The sequence below is a fragment of the Oryctolagus cuniculus genome, chromosome X (assembly GCF_964237555.1).
Source record: "Oryctolagus cuniculus chromosome X, mOryCun1.1, whole genome shotgun sequence".
Taxonomy (NCBI): Eukaryota; Metazoa; Chordata; class Mammalia; order Lagomorpha; family Leporidae; genus Oryctolagus; species Oryctolagus cuniculus.
In genome coordinates, this window is record NC_091453.1 from 60,739,323 (window position 1) to 60,754,420 (window position 15,098).

The window sequence follows — 15,098 nt, forward strand, 5'->3', positions numbered from 1 at the left end:
CATAAAAACAGCTGCAGTAATAGAAGGTCAAGTTAGTATCAGAGTCAACAACAATGCTCAATATAAGCAAGCCATGGAAATAAATGAAATCCTGTTTATGGATACACTAAAACATTCAGAATATATCATACAAATACATTTTTTCACATTTAGATTATCAAGTTAAAATCTGGAAAGCAATCACAACTTCTTGTCGAACTATTCCTTCCTGATGTCTCAAAAACAGATGTCTGAAGAGAGCCAACTCGAAAGATAAGATAGGATTTTACAAAGTTCAGGAAGAAGTGGAATTAAAGGAGGCTACTTTGGTGCAAAAATTTTCAAAAATCTGTGCTTTTTGATAATGCATATTTTCCATGAACTTTTTAATGTCTCCTAGTATGTAAGGTCAGGAACCTATCCTACTATGTGATTTCTGTAAGGGACCCAACTTCCTATTTCCCATTTTTCTGCAGACAAATTGAAATACAAAAGAATTTCTCAATCTAATGAAACATATAGAAATTTTCATCAGTTTAGTGATAGAAATATGATGGAAGGGCTAATAAAGACCCTGGTCATTTTTTAAAAAATGATTTGTTTTCTTTATTTGAAAGCTGACTTAGAGAGTGAGATATAGAGGGAGAGGAGAGAGGTCTTCCATCAACTGGTTTACTCCCCAAATGGCTGCAGTCAAGGTTGGGACAAGCTGAAGGAGGAAGCAGGAGCTTCTTCTGGGTCTCCCGCTTGTTGGCAGGAGCCCAAGCACTTTGGCCGTCTTCCGTTACTTTCCCAGACACAATAGCAGGGAGCAGTAGTTGGGACTCAATTCGATGCCATCAGGGGATGCTGGTGCTGCAGGCAGTGGATTAACCTACTACGCCACAGTGCCGGCCCTCTCTGGTCATTGTTAATGGGGAAAATAGAGTAAGACCTGTAAAGGAGTACCTTTTGCTTCTAAAACACTGAATGTTTAGCACTTTTGTAACCAAGACAAATGACTTTAATAGCAAAGTATGAATATAACCACTTTTCATTCAAGAACCCACCCACACATAATAGCAGAGAGTTCAATATCTTCTTTTCGAAGCTTTAGAACTTTAAATTGACCAAGGTTAGAAAATTCTATTGGATTCCAAGTTGGTCAAGTTCTGCCTCACATTCATTTAAAAAAAAAAAATTGGAGACTCTCAGCATTCAAGGAGCAGACATGGTTTCCAATTGCTTGTCATTTCTGAAACAAAAGATGGAGTTGCTGTTTAAGAAATACACTGTTCGTCGCTGGCGCCATGGCTCACTAGGCTAATCCTCTGCCTGTGGCGCCGGCACACCGGGTTCTAGTCCCGGTCGGGGCACCGGATTCTGTCCCGGTTGCTCCTCTTCCAGTCCTTTGGCCCTGCACCCACATGGGAGACCAGGAGAAGCACCTGGCTCCTGGCTTCGGATCGGCGCGGTGCACCGGCCGCTATGGCCACTGTGGGGTGAACCAACAGAAAAGGAAGACCTTTCTTTCTGTCTCTCTCTCACTGTCTACTCTGCCTGTCCAAACAAACAAACAAACAAAAAAAGAAATACGCTATTCGTGATGAAATATGCCATCATACACTGATTTTGAAACATACTGGGTGGCTCAGATATCTGAACATTGATCTTAATACCACTGCTTCAATTCTCTTGATATCTTAAATAAGACCATTAAGGAACAAAGTCAAAAATCACTTTGATCTCAGCAGAGTCTACTGGATGTCTGACCTATAAAAATGAGAAAAAATGAACAGGTATTGTTTGAAGCCTATAGGATTATTATAATTAATAAACATAATGACAAAGAAGGCAGGGAATCTAAAACCGTTAAGAAATGCAAGCTAGTGGGAGGTCCATAGATGACTGGGGGAGTACATTTGGAAGGTAGTTTTCCTGAGTGTGGTTACCAAACCTGAGATTAGAACCGCTTTCTCAGTTTCTGGATTGAGGACCACTGAATCCTACACATGCTCACAACCAAAGGTGAACCCAAAGAAGCCACCTGATCCTGGAGTTTTAAACATTTTCTCTTTCTGAAGTTAGTTACCTCAGGTGTTTCATTACAGTAACGCCAAGCTAGGATGTGCCAGTAGCACAGTGTTTTAAAACTAGCATAACTTTATACAATACTTTCAATACAGAAGTATGATGACTCCACCTTTCTTTATATTGCTTTGAATACTTGAGGATTTTCATGGTTCAATACAAATTTTAAGATTTCTTTTTTTCTGTCAAAAAAACAAAATATGGTATTGGGATTTTGATAGGGATTGCATTGCATTTTCAGGCATTTTGAATACTATGGATATTGTTAACAATGTCAAATTTTCCATTTTTCAAATCCATGAACACAGCATACCTTTCTATTCATTTGGATCATCATTAATATTTTTTTCATTAATGCCTTAAATTATGCATTAAATGTGTTGTTCTTCTTGATTATTGTAAATGAGACAGTTCTCAAAAGCTCTTTTTCATATAGTACATTGTACTTCACAAAAATAGGTTTTGTTTGTTGATTTTATATTAAATAATTTTGATCTTTAGTGAATCTAATAGCTATTTGTTGGAGTCAATGGTTGTATTACTACATTTGAGATTATGTCACCTGCAAATAGTGATCATTTTAATTCTTTTTTTTAATTTTTAAAAATTTATTTGGATGGGGCCAGCGCCATGGCTCACTTGGCTAATCCTCCGATTGCAGCGCCGGAATCCCACATGGGCACCGGGTTCTAGTCCCAGTTGCTCCTCTTCCAGTACAGCTCTCTGCTGTGGCCCGGGAGGGCAGCGGAGGATGGCCCAAGTGCTTGGGCCCTGCACCCGCATGGGAGACCAGGAGAAGCACCTGGCTCCTGACTTCAGATCCGCGCAGCGCCAGCCGTAGCGGCCATTTGGGGGGTGAACCAACGGAAGGAAGACCTTTCTCTCTGTCGCTCCCTCTCACTGTCTAACTCTACCTGTCAAATAAGTAAAAAAAAAAAAAAAAAGTTATTTGGATGCCTTTTTTTGTCACTCAAATGCTTCAGCCAGGAATAGAACTGCTAAGATTGGAAATGCTTGCCTTGTTCCTGATCCTAGAGTAGGAAGAACTTTCATCTTTCTATACTGAATATGATGTTACTTGTGAGCCTGTGATAAATAATCTGTACTGTATCAAGGGAAATTCCTTTTATACTTAGATTCTGAGAGGTTGTTGAATGAAAAAAATGTGTGCAATGTTAACAAAATGCTTTTTCTACCTCTTTTAAGACAACTGTTTTATTTTATTTTTCAAACCGTTAAAGTGATGTATCACATTAATTAATATTCTTATGTTGAAACATTCTTGTATCCCAAGGTTAAATCTAATTTGGTCAGGCCGGCGCCACGGCTCACTAGGCTAATCCTCCACCTTGCGGCGCCGGCACACCGGGCTCTAGTCCAGGTCGGGGCACCGGATTATGTCCCGGTTGCCCCTCTTCCAGGCCAGCTCTCTGCTGTGGCCCGGGAGTGCAGTGGAGGATGGCCCATGTCCTTGGGCCCTGCACCCCATGGGAGACCAGGATAAGCACCTGGCTCCTGCCATCGGATCAGCGTGGTGCACCGGCCGCAGCGCGCCAGCCGTGGCGGCCATTGGAGGGTGAACCAACGGCAAAAGGAAGACCTTTCTCTCTGTCTATCTCTCTCACTGTCCACTCTACCTGTCAAAAAATAAATAAATAAATAAATAAATAAATCTAATTTGGTCATGGTATCCAATCTCTTTAAAATATGTTGTTGAATTCAGGGAGCTAATTTTTTTCTGAAGATATTTTACATACCATCATCAGGGATATAATGGCCTATACTTTTCTCACCAGCATCTTTGCTGTCAGGTATATTGTTGTTGGTAAACTGAGTTTGCAAGTTCTCTCTTTTTCTAAGTTGTTGGAAGACTTTAAGAAGGATTGGATATTAATTTTTCTCTTTATGTTTGGTAGATATCATTGGCATGGCTACTTGGTCCTGAACGTTTCTTCCCAGGAAGTTGGTTTATAGATTCAATATTGCCAAAAAAAAGTAACTTTTTTTATGTTGTGATAATAGTTTTGCAGATTTAGACCTCAATATTCATCCTGTACAGACACATATAAATATTATTTTATTTAATTATTTTTGGGAAAGTTGTTCTATTCATGGTTACACTAATGGAGGTGATATCCAGGTTTTCAAATAGACAGCTCCTCAGGATGATGACTAAATGATTGTTGGCTTTATGGTTTGTTTGTTTGTTGTTTTTTTTTTTTTTTTTTTTTTTTTTTTTGACAGGCAGAGTGGACAGAGAGAGAGAGGCACAGAGAAAGGTCTTCCTTTACCGTTGGTTCACCCTCCAATGGCCGCCGCGGTCGGCGCGCTGCGGCCGGTGCACCACGCTGATCCAATGGCAGGAGCCAGGTGCTTATCCTGGTCTCCCATGGGGTGCAGGGCACAAGCACCTGGGCCATCCTCCACTGCACTCCCGGGCCACAGCAGAGAGCTGGCCTGGAAGAGGAGCAACCGGGACAGAATCCGGCGCCCTGACCGGGACTAGAACCCGGGGTGCCGGCGCCGCAAGGCAGAGGATTAGCCTAGTGAGCCACGGTGCCAGCTTATTGTCATTTTTAAAGCATGCAAAAATTACATGTGATTTTCTCTCTTTCCTACACACACACACACACACATACACACAAATATAGTCATGTATAAAGAGAAAACTTTCCAGAAGTGACCTTCGAAAATTTTACCAAATTTTACAACATCCTCAAAGATCCTACATTTATATATACTTTAGTTAATATCAAAATGAATTTTATTATTATAAATCTTAAGGCACAGGGCCAGGACTGTGGCTCACCAAGATAAAACCACTGCCTGCAATGCCAGCATCCCATATGGGCATCGATTCGAGTTCCAGCTGCTCCACTTCCAATCCATCTCCCTGCTAATGGCCTGGGAAAGCAATGGAGGATGGCCCAAATGCCTGGGGCCTGCACCCACATGGGAGACCCAGATAAAGCTCTTGGCTCCTGGCTTTGGCCTGGCCCAGCCCTTGCCATTGTGGCCATTTGGGGAGTGAAGCAACAGACGAAAGACATCTCTCTCTGTCTCTGTCTCTCCTCTCTCACTATAACATTTTTTAAAAAATCTTAAGGCGCAGCTTAAATCCTGTATTTCATTATGTTAATTCGAAAATCACTGTTTTTTTAATTGCTATATTTGGTTTGATGCTGAAAAACAAGTAGGAACAGATGTAAGTCGTGTCTGTGGGGAAATCTCTTGGAAGTAGTAAGCAAAACATGTTTAAGTTTAGCATTCTGCTGGCAAAGAGGATGACAAAATAATTCTGTCACATGGCAATCTGAAAAGATGCTATAATATATGGATAGAGTTTCTCAATATGGTCATTAGTGACATTTGAACCAGTTGGTGCTTCATGTTGGAAGGGCTACCTTGTGCCTTATATTCTCGATCAGCTTTCATGACCATTACCTACTAGATATCAGTGACACCATTCCCACTGTTGTTGCCACTAGATATATATCTCCAGGAAAACACATATCATCAGGAGAAAGGGACATAAAATCACTCCAATTGATAACCAGTGACATAAGTTCAGGAAAGTAGCAGGAAATATATAAATACATATAGTAAGAAAAAAATTATATATTCAAAAGTGCTATGGCCCCTAGTAATTTCATATGTATAGCTTACCATTTGTAATTGTGGATGATTCTCTGTGGATTCATTCAATTATAGTTTGAAAATATTTGGGAAAAAAACCTGCAGCTGTATTGAACATGTATAGATATTTTCGTGTCTTTATCCCCTAAACAAACATATCCTTTATCCTTCATTAGGAATTACATATAATCCAGAGATGATTTAAAGTATATGTACAACTACTAAGAAAATACTACTCATTACTGAATTAGTAAAAAATAATTCTAAAATTCATATGGAATGGCAAAACACTCGGAATAGCCAACTATAAAGCTATACTAATTAGAACAACATGGTAATGGCATAAAAACGAAGATATACATCTAAGGAACAGTATAGAGAGCCCAGAAATAAATCTACGTACATATAGCCAATGGATTTTTGACAAAACCGCCATGCACATACACTGAAGAAAGGATATTCTCTTCAATAAACTATGTGAGCAAAAGTGGATGTATATATTTAGCAAAATGTAATAAGATTATTTCTACACACCATATACAAAAACCAACATAAGATGGATCAAATATCTAAACTTAAGACTGAAAATTATGAAGATGCTAGAAAAAATGTAGGGGAAACATTTCAAGACATCGGTGTTGGTGAGGACTTCTTGGATAAAACTCCCAAAGCACCGGCAACAAAAGCAAAACTGGACAAAGGAGATTACAAAAAATTCAGATGCTTTTGCATAGCAAAGAAAAAACTAAATGGAGGGAAGAGAAAAATAATTAATATCCAGAATATATCAACAACTCAAAAAACTCAACAACAGAAAACAAAACAAATAATAAAATTAAGAAATGGGCAAAGGACCTCAACAGACAATTAAAAAAAGAACAACCAGAAGTGGCAAACAAATATATGAAAAAATGCTCAACATCACTAGACTCTAAGAAAATGCAAATCAAAATCATAGTGAGGTATCACCTCATTCCTGTCAGACACAGAGTAACAAATAATGGTAAGGATATAGAAAAAGGTAAAATTTTATAAACTGTCGGTTGGAATATAAATTGTTCCAGCTACTGAGACAAATGGAGTACAGACTTCTCAAAACAACTAGAAACAGGCCGGCGCCACGGCTCACTAGGCTAATCCTCCACCTTGTGGAGGCGGCACACCGGGTTCTAGTCCCGGTCGGGGTGCCGGATTCTGTCCCAGTTGCCCCTCTTCCAGGCCAGCTCTCTGCTGTGGCCAGGGAGTGCAGTGGAGGATGGCCCAAGTGCTTGGCCCTGCACCCCATGGGAGACCAGGATAAGTACCTGGCTCCTGCCATCGGATCAGCGCGGTGCACCGGCCGCAGCGCGCCGGCCGCGGCGGCCATTGGAGGGTGAACCAACGGCAAAGGAAGACCTTTCTCTCTGTCTCCCTCTCTCACTGTCCACTCTGCCTGTCAAAAAATAAATAAATACAAAATAAAAAAAAAAAAAAACAACTAGAAACAGGCTCACCATATGATACAGCTATCCCACGACTGGGTATAGACACAAAAGACATGAATATGTTGTATCATACATTGAATATGATATGTTGTATCATATGACGGAGGGCATCATACTGAGTGAAATATGCCAGAGACAGAAAGCCAAATATTGCATGGTCTCCCTTAGATGTGAGAGCTAAAATTAAAAAAGAAAAAAAGAGGGGCCGTGGCATACTAAGCTAAGCCTCCGCCTGCAGTGTTGGCATCCCATAGGGGCAGGTACCGTTCATGTCTGAGCTGCTCCTCTTTCGATCCAGCTCTCTGGTACGGCCTGCAAAAGCAATGGAAGATGACTCAAGTGCTTGGGCCCCTGCACCCATGTGGGAGACCCAGAAGAAGCTCCTGGCATCTGCTTTTTTTTTTTTTTTTTAAGATTTTATTTATTTATTTGAGAGGTAGAGTTACAGACAGTGAGAGGGAGACAGAGAGAAAGGTCTTCCAGAGCTGCGCCAATCCGAAGCCAAGAGCCAGGTGCTTCTTCCTGGTCTCCTGTGTGGGTGCAGGGGCCCAAAGACTTGGGCCATCTTCTATTCCTTTCCCAGGCCACAGCAGAGAGCTGGATTGGAAGAGAAACAGCTGGGACTCGAACTGAAACCCATATGGGATGCCAGCGCTTCAGGCCAGGGCGTTAACCCGCTGCGCCACAGCACCGGCCCCTCCTGGTTTTCAATTGGCTCAACTCCAGGTGTTGTGGCCATTTGGGAACTGAACCAAGAGATGGAAGACCTTTCTCTCTGTCTTTCCCTCTCTCTGTCTGTAACTCTACCTCTCAGATAAATAAATAAAATCATTAAAAAAAAGAATCAAAAACAGAAAACAAAATAGAAATGCCTGTGTGTATCAGTATTGCTATAAATGTAATTTCATCAAACTTTATAACTTTGTCAAACCAATGTTTAAAACGATAAACTTCTATAGTTTTAATGATCTGTGACTGTTTTAAAATTTATGTGTATTAATGAAATGGTACATTTTCACTTGATTTTTGTTTCTAATCCTTACATATATTCCCACTGAACTGGGGTCTTTTTAATTTTTATTCACTGAACTTTTAATTTAGTGGAATATTAAGCCTGTAACTATAATGTAAATTAAAAAATATTGTCTCAAAAACTAAAAAAAAAGGAAAGCTAAATAAAAGCAAAAGAAAAGGAAGAGAGTAGGGAGAGGAAGTAAAGAATGGAACTACCATTTTATATATATATTTATCTAAGAACTACATTGCATCTGTTCTCTCTGTATTATTATCACATTAACATAAAAACTGATGAAACAAGTATTGATTTATTCATTTAAAAGACAGAAAGAGGAAGGAGGGGGGAAAGGAGAGAAAGGTTTTACATATATTATATAGAATGATTTCATATATATACATATACACACTCTCTCTACACACCCACAACATCCAGGAAGATTCCAGGCCAAAGCTCATAGATGAGTCAGGAACTCAATCCAGTCTTCCATGTGGGTGGCAGGGACCCAACTACTTGAGCCATCACCTGTTGCTTCGCACCGTGTATACTACAAGAAGTTCGAATTGGTAGCACGGCCAGGACTCAAACACTGAGGCCATCTTTAATGGCTCTCTTTTTTTTCCAAGTTAATATTATATATTATTTTTCAGACAACATTTCTAATTTATAGTTGGCTTACTGCCCCAATAAATAAGACTTCAACAACAGCAACAAAAGGCTCTCCTTGGCTGTTAAATCTTTCTCCACAAAAGTCATCTTTTTTTTTTTCATGTATGCCATATCTTTTATTTGGTCTTCTCATTGTAAATTCATTATAAAAACTACAAAAAATTGTTTGTCAATACTACCCTCCTGAAAAGCACTGTCAATCTATAAGAGTAGCATGAGATAAAAATGTCTTTGTATCCAAATCAAATACATCTTGTGTGTATGTTAAAGGTAGTCAGGAGGCTGGCATGGAGCCGTATCAGGTTACATCTCAGCCTGCAATGCCAGCACCCATTAAGGGCAACAGGTCCAGTCCTGGAATCTCTACTTATGATCTACGTGCCTGGGGAAAACGGCAGAAGATGGTCTAAACTGTAGGACCTTGCCTCCTGCATAGGAAACCCAAACAAAGTTCCCAGCTCCTGATGTCAGCCTGATGCAGAATAGGGAGATGCATCCACTTGGGTCCTGAACCAGCAGATGGAAGCTCCCTCTCTCTCTTTCTCTCTGTCTCTCTTTTAAATAAAACAATTATTTTACAAAAAACTGCATACTGTATTATTCCAAAGGCATTATGTATGGAAAAAAATTATAAAGCTTATAAACAAATAAATCTTAAAAAAGTAGGCACTATCTGGGAATATAACCCTTAAAAGAAAAAAGGAACACTAGACAAAAGTTCCCTTCCTCATGGAGTTTATACTCTTAGGGAGCAGAAACAAAACTGTATGTTTTTAAAAAGTTAATTACACGATCAACTCCTAAGGTAATAAGTGGTCATTATAAGTGTGTGTGCTTGTGAGAGTGTGTGTCTGTATGTATGAGGATAAGGGAGATTATGAGTGCCACAGAGAGTGGAAAGGTGGTATACATGTTCTCTATTTTAAATAGAGTTATTAGGGTAGGTTATATTGACAAACTGACATTTGAACATCATGACTAATTAAAATAGTAACAACAAAAAATATAATATAGCAAAGGTGACCCCTACAGCTTTAAAAATAAATTTGATAACATTTATTAAATTTGTAATTCAAAAAGTAAATAGCCTTTGTTAGTGACTGCTATTGAGAATCCAATTTGAAATTGTGCTTCTATGTTTGTTCAGGCAATATGCATCAATTATTCTAACCTATATCTCCTCTTCTAGGAAATGTACTTTCATGAGGTGTAGCTATTAGCAACAAATATCATTGTTAATTTAAGTCCCAGGGCCAGAGAATTGCTAAATAAGTAATTGGTACAGACATATAGTAAAAAGCTAAAAATCATGTTAGACATTTACATTTAATGATATGGAAAAACAGCATATAGTGTACAAAAGTTCCTTTTGCCAGATTGGGTGACAAGCTCACAGGTTTTGGGGATTAGGTGTTCACATCTTCGGGGGTATTAATCTATCTACTGTATCAACTATGGAAGTCATCAATGCGTTCATAACACTTCAGAGGTCATCACAATGAAGGACCTTGGGCATTAAAATAAATATTCCAGCTCCATTTCTGGTCTCTAAAGTAGAGACCCTGATTTTGATATATCTTCACAGTACCCATGACATACTACACACATAAAAGGGACTCAGAAAAACCTGGTTGAACGACTAAGTGTTAAAATCTTTTTTCATGTTCTCTAACTGCAGAATACCATCAAGATCTAAGAAGTTTATTCAAATCAGCCAAGTAGTCTACAATAAAAATACATATTGTTTTGGTGTCATTTCCATTTATCAACCAAGAAATGACTCTTGGACTATTTCATTTTCTCCAAGTATATTTCTGCAAATATAGTTTTTGTCAAACTTTGTTGTATATATTTGTCAAAATAATGGTTAAGGATGATATGTTACTATAGTTTGAATGATCTATGATAGTTTTAAAATTTACTGTATGAGTGAAATACTCATCTTTTCATTTGATTACTGTTTATTGTCCTTTCCTATATACACACTGAACTAGAGTCTTTCTAAAAAACATTTTACTTCTTGAACTCTTCCTAAGTGGAGCACAAAGTCATTGAATATAATGTAAACTAAAACTCTGGTATCTCAAAAACTGAAAAAGGAATACAGGGATGGGGTGGGTAGGGAGGTAAGTAATATCATTGAAATTTTAGGATTGTGTCTATGAACTGCCTTGAAGCTGTTCTGTTTGTATTAATATCACATTAACATGAAAAAATAGCATAAAATTTAAAACATATATTAGGAAACTCAACCAAGTGTATATTTAATAAAGAAGTGAAAACATATGTGATTTTGAAAGTCAGAGGGTCAGAGAGAGAGAGGGAGTGACAGACATCTTTCATCTGCTTGTTCACTCCCCAAATCGCCAAAATGGGCAGTGCTGGGTCAGGCTGAAGTCAGGAGTTTCATCTGGGTCTCCCACATGAGTGGTAAGGGCCCAAACACTTAGGCCAATTTCCACTGCTTTTCCCAGACCATTAGCAGGGAGCTGCATTAGAAGTGGAGCAGCTGGAACTCGAACTAGCACCCATACAGGACACTGAAATCGTAACTGGCGGCTTTACTTGCTATACCACAATGCCAGGCCCCACAAATGTGGTTTGTTTAAAGTAATTATATTGAAAAAGAAAACATCTTTAAAAACAGTGAATACTTGTTATTCATGCTTCCACGCTAATGAGATTATTGGCATTATTGTCATTGCTTTCAAAAGTATTCATGCATGGGGTAGGGTGGTAATTCTAGCGCTAAAGACACCATTAACAGTGTCTGCATCCCATCAGATACCAGCTTAAATTTCCATTTTTAGCTCTTCATTTCAGCATTAGGGTAATTTTAGACCCTGGGAAGCATTGGGTTCATGCCACCCAGGTGGGAGACCTGGATTAAGTTCTTGTCTCCTGGCTTTGGGCGTGGCCGAGCCCTGGCTGGTTAAGCATTTGAGAAGTAAATGTGAGCTGACAGATGTGAGCGGTCATCTGTGTACAGCTCTCTGTCTCTAGCTCTATGCCTCTCAAATAAATTAATAAAACTTAAAAAAAAAGTCATGCAGAATCATTTTTTATAACTGGAACTCTTCCATATGATTAACACCCACATTTTCTCTGATATTTTGTTATACTGTTTCAATAATCTTTGCTCATAACCTCTAAGTGAAATGATTCAAGTTTCCAGGGAGTCATATAATATATGAATTAAATGTTCTAATAAAATGAGTAACAAACTAATTTTGCTATTTCTATCTGACAGTGTTGTGGCACAGCAGTTTGAGCCACCACCTGCCATGCTGGCATCCCATACTGGACACTCCATTAGAGTCCAACTGGGAAAGCAGTCAAAGATGGCCCAAGTACTTGGTTCCTGCCACCCATGGGGGATACTCAGATGGAGTTCCAGGCTCCTGGCTTCCAGTTGACCTAGCCCTGGTCATTCCAGCCATTTGAGCAATGAAACAGTGAATGGAAGATCTCTTTCTCTCTGTCTGCCAACCCACTGCCTCTTTCTCTCCATCACATTGCCTTTCACATAAAATCTTTAAGTAATTATATTTCTTCTTCATTACAATAGTTAGCTAAGATATAAAACATTTTTGGTTTCACTGTTAACTGGTAAGTCTAGTGGAAGAATCGCCATTATTTGCTTGAATATTTATTATTATATCATGTGAATACTCTATCAAACACTAAGGGAAATACAGTAGTAAATTTCACAGACACTCACACATTTTCCACAAGTTCAACTGGAGAGTTAACAGCAAATTTAAGTCATTCCTTGTTATCCGAGGAGCAGGACTATGTTTTTCATAACGTTCAAAGGTCATAGCCTCTAAAATAGAAAACATTTAATAAACAGAGCCACAAAGCTTTATTTTTGATTTGTGGAGTAGCATTTTAAAATAGCTAAAGTGAACTTCAAACTTTCTTGAAATCCATACCACTTAAGGTCATCCTGTTGACGAATCGTGAAAGTTATATATCTTGTTAAATCAATCATTGTGTTTGGCCTTACAAATGAAAAATATAAAACTAAGTATTAGATGCGTAGCTTCCCACGATATTGCAAAAGCTGATGGTGATTTTTTTTCTCTTAAGCAGTAACAGTGACCTGGTTTGATACACTGAAATGCATTTTAAATTTTGTGTTATTCATTGAAAGAAAGAAGTTAAGGAAGAGAGACCTCCCTCTGCTGGTTCCTTCTGTAAATGCTTACCATGGTTGGAGCTCGGCCAGAGCTACAGTGAGGAGTCACAAAGTCAGTTTTGGTCTCTTGCATGGGTGGCCTGGACCCAGTCACTTGATCACTACTGCCTCCCAAGATCCACATTACTAGGAAACTAGAGTCAGGAGGCAGAGTTGACTCCAGTGTGGGATATGAGTACTCTAACCTCTGTCTTCAAGGCTAGACCAAATGCCCACCCCTTAACTTTCATTTTAAAGTGCTATGCTACTATGAATATAGAACATTATGCTTTTCAAATTAATAATGTTCTTTGTAATTATTAGTTCTCTTTAATGAATTTACTACAACAATCACTTATATTTTTATCAAGTAACTACAAATTGAATCCTTCCATACAGGGCAATAATTAAATTAATTAAATAAAATACCTAGTAGAAGTATACTATTTTGAAACATAACTTCTTGCTTAGAAAGTACAGTATGCATGTGGAACATCAGTGACTAAAATCCCAGAAAATAAAGGGAGAGTAAATCCTCACAGAACATCAAATAGTTTAAAAGTTAAACTTCATATATACTTTTTTTTCCTTTATGATGCATAAATATTTCGTAACACAGGGTACAAAAATACCTGCTTGGTTGGCAGGTTTGCAGAGAGTGAGGAGTGGCGGCGTGGGCAGGCTAATTGAGGCTGACCGGCCTTGGCCTAGCCAAGAAAGGAGGCACGGGGGACCCCGGTGGGTAATGAGAGGTGAACCCGGAAGAATTGCTGTGGGGTGGGGCCTGCTGGACTGGTTAGTTGGGGGAGGGAGAAGAGGTTGCAGGGTGACCATTGGGGGCGGGTGTGGAAAGATGAACCATTGGGGGCGGGCATGATGAACCATTATTGGCCAGGGCTGTTGCTACGGTGACGCAGCAGATAAACAAACTGTACACTTGAAGACGCACATTAAGTGTTGTACTCCATGCTACGAAACATGAAAAATCACATACCGCGCATCCTTCAGGCAGAGGTTCAATGGGTGCCGGGGGGCCTCCAAGCTGGGCCTGGGCGTCCCACCAAGAAGACCCCCATAATCCTCCCGAGAGGCCTCAGAGAAAGGCTTGGGGGCAGGGCAGGGCTGAGGGACAGGAACCAGGAAGCAGTCCAAGAGGCTTAAGATTCCGTCTTTGGAGGTCCTTGGCAGCTCCGCACCAGCGGAAGCTCAGAGCACCTACGTGGGCGCCACCGCACAGATCCCCAGAACCAACTTCCCGCTGCTAAATTGGAAGCGCTAACGGAAACTGGCAGAACTTCCTTCCATCCTTGCCGCGCGCTAACAGAGGAAGGGTACCAGTGCACCTACGCATGCAGAGTGGCAGTGGCGGCAGCGGCAGCGGCAGTGGCAGCTGAGTAGGAGAAAGTAGCCTGTGAGATGGCTGGGCTCAGCTCTGTGGTGTACAGAGCATCAGGGGCCCAAGCCTCTGGGGACGCAGGGATCAGACAGTCCCCATCACGTCATAGTGGTCCCAGGCGATGAAGTATGCGCTGAGGGCTGGATGGATGCTGCTGGGATTTGGTTCTGCCACGAGCTTGCTCTTGGCCATCTTGATGTTTGACATTATCTAGCTCCAGGCTCTGCGGGTTCTCAGGATCAAAATGAATGCCATTCAACGCGTTCTTGGCAGCTTCTGCTCCTGCCTGGCTGTCAAAGATCACGAAGCCTACAGGCTGTCTGGAGGTGAGCTTGATCAGTTATACTTCATACCCCTTGAACGGCCAGAGAAGCAGGTAGAGTTCTCTGGGCTTAATGCCCACAGGGAGGCCACTGACAAACAGTGTCTGAACCTGTTGGTAACTGTCAATTTGTCCTTTGCCTCCCATCCACTATCGTATTTAAATAGTTTATTAACTTCACAATTCTAGGTATTTTATTTTATGCATCTGAAACTAGTATTTTGAGAAGGGATCCATGTGATTTTCCTGACAAAGGATTCCTGTACAACAAAAAGGCTACTAATGATAGCTCCTGTTGGGCGCCCTCCCTTCCATGGCTAACAGTATTTGAGTATCACCATCTTTTC

The 15,098-nt window shown here is 40.1% G+C and overlaps 1 pseudogene; it reads right to left on the bottom strand.

Moving 5' to 3' along the window:
* Positions 1 to 14,190: 14,190 nt before the first annotated feature.
* On the bottom strand, positions 14,191 to 14,898 carry LOC100357867 (RNA-binding protein with multiple splicing 2 pseudogene; annotated as a pseudogene).
* Between the last annotated feature and the right edge of the window lie 200 nt (positions 14,899 to 15,098).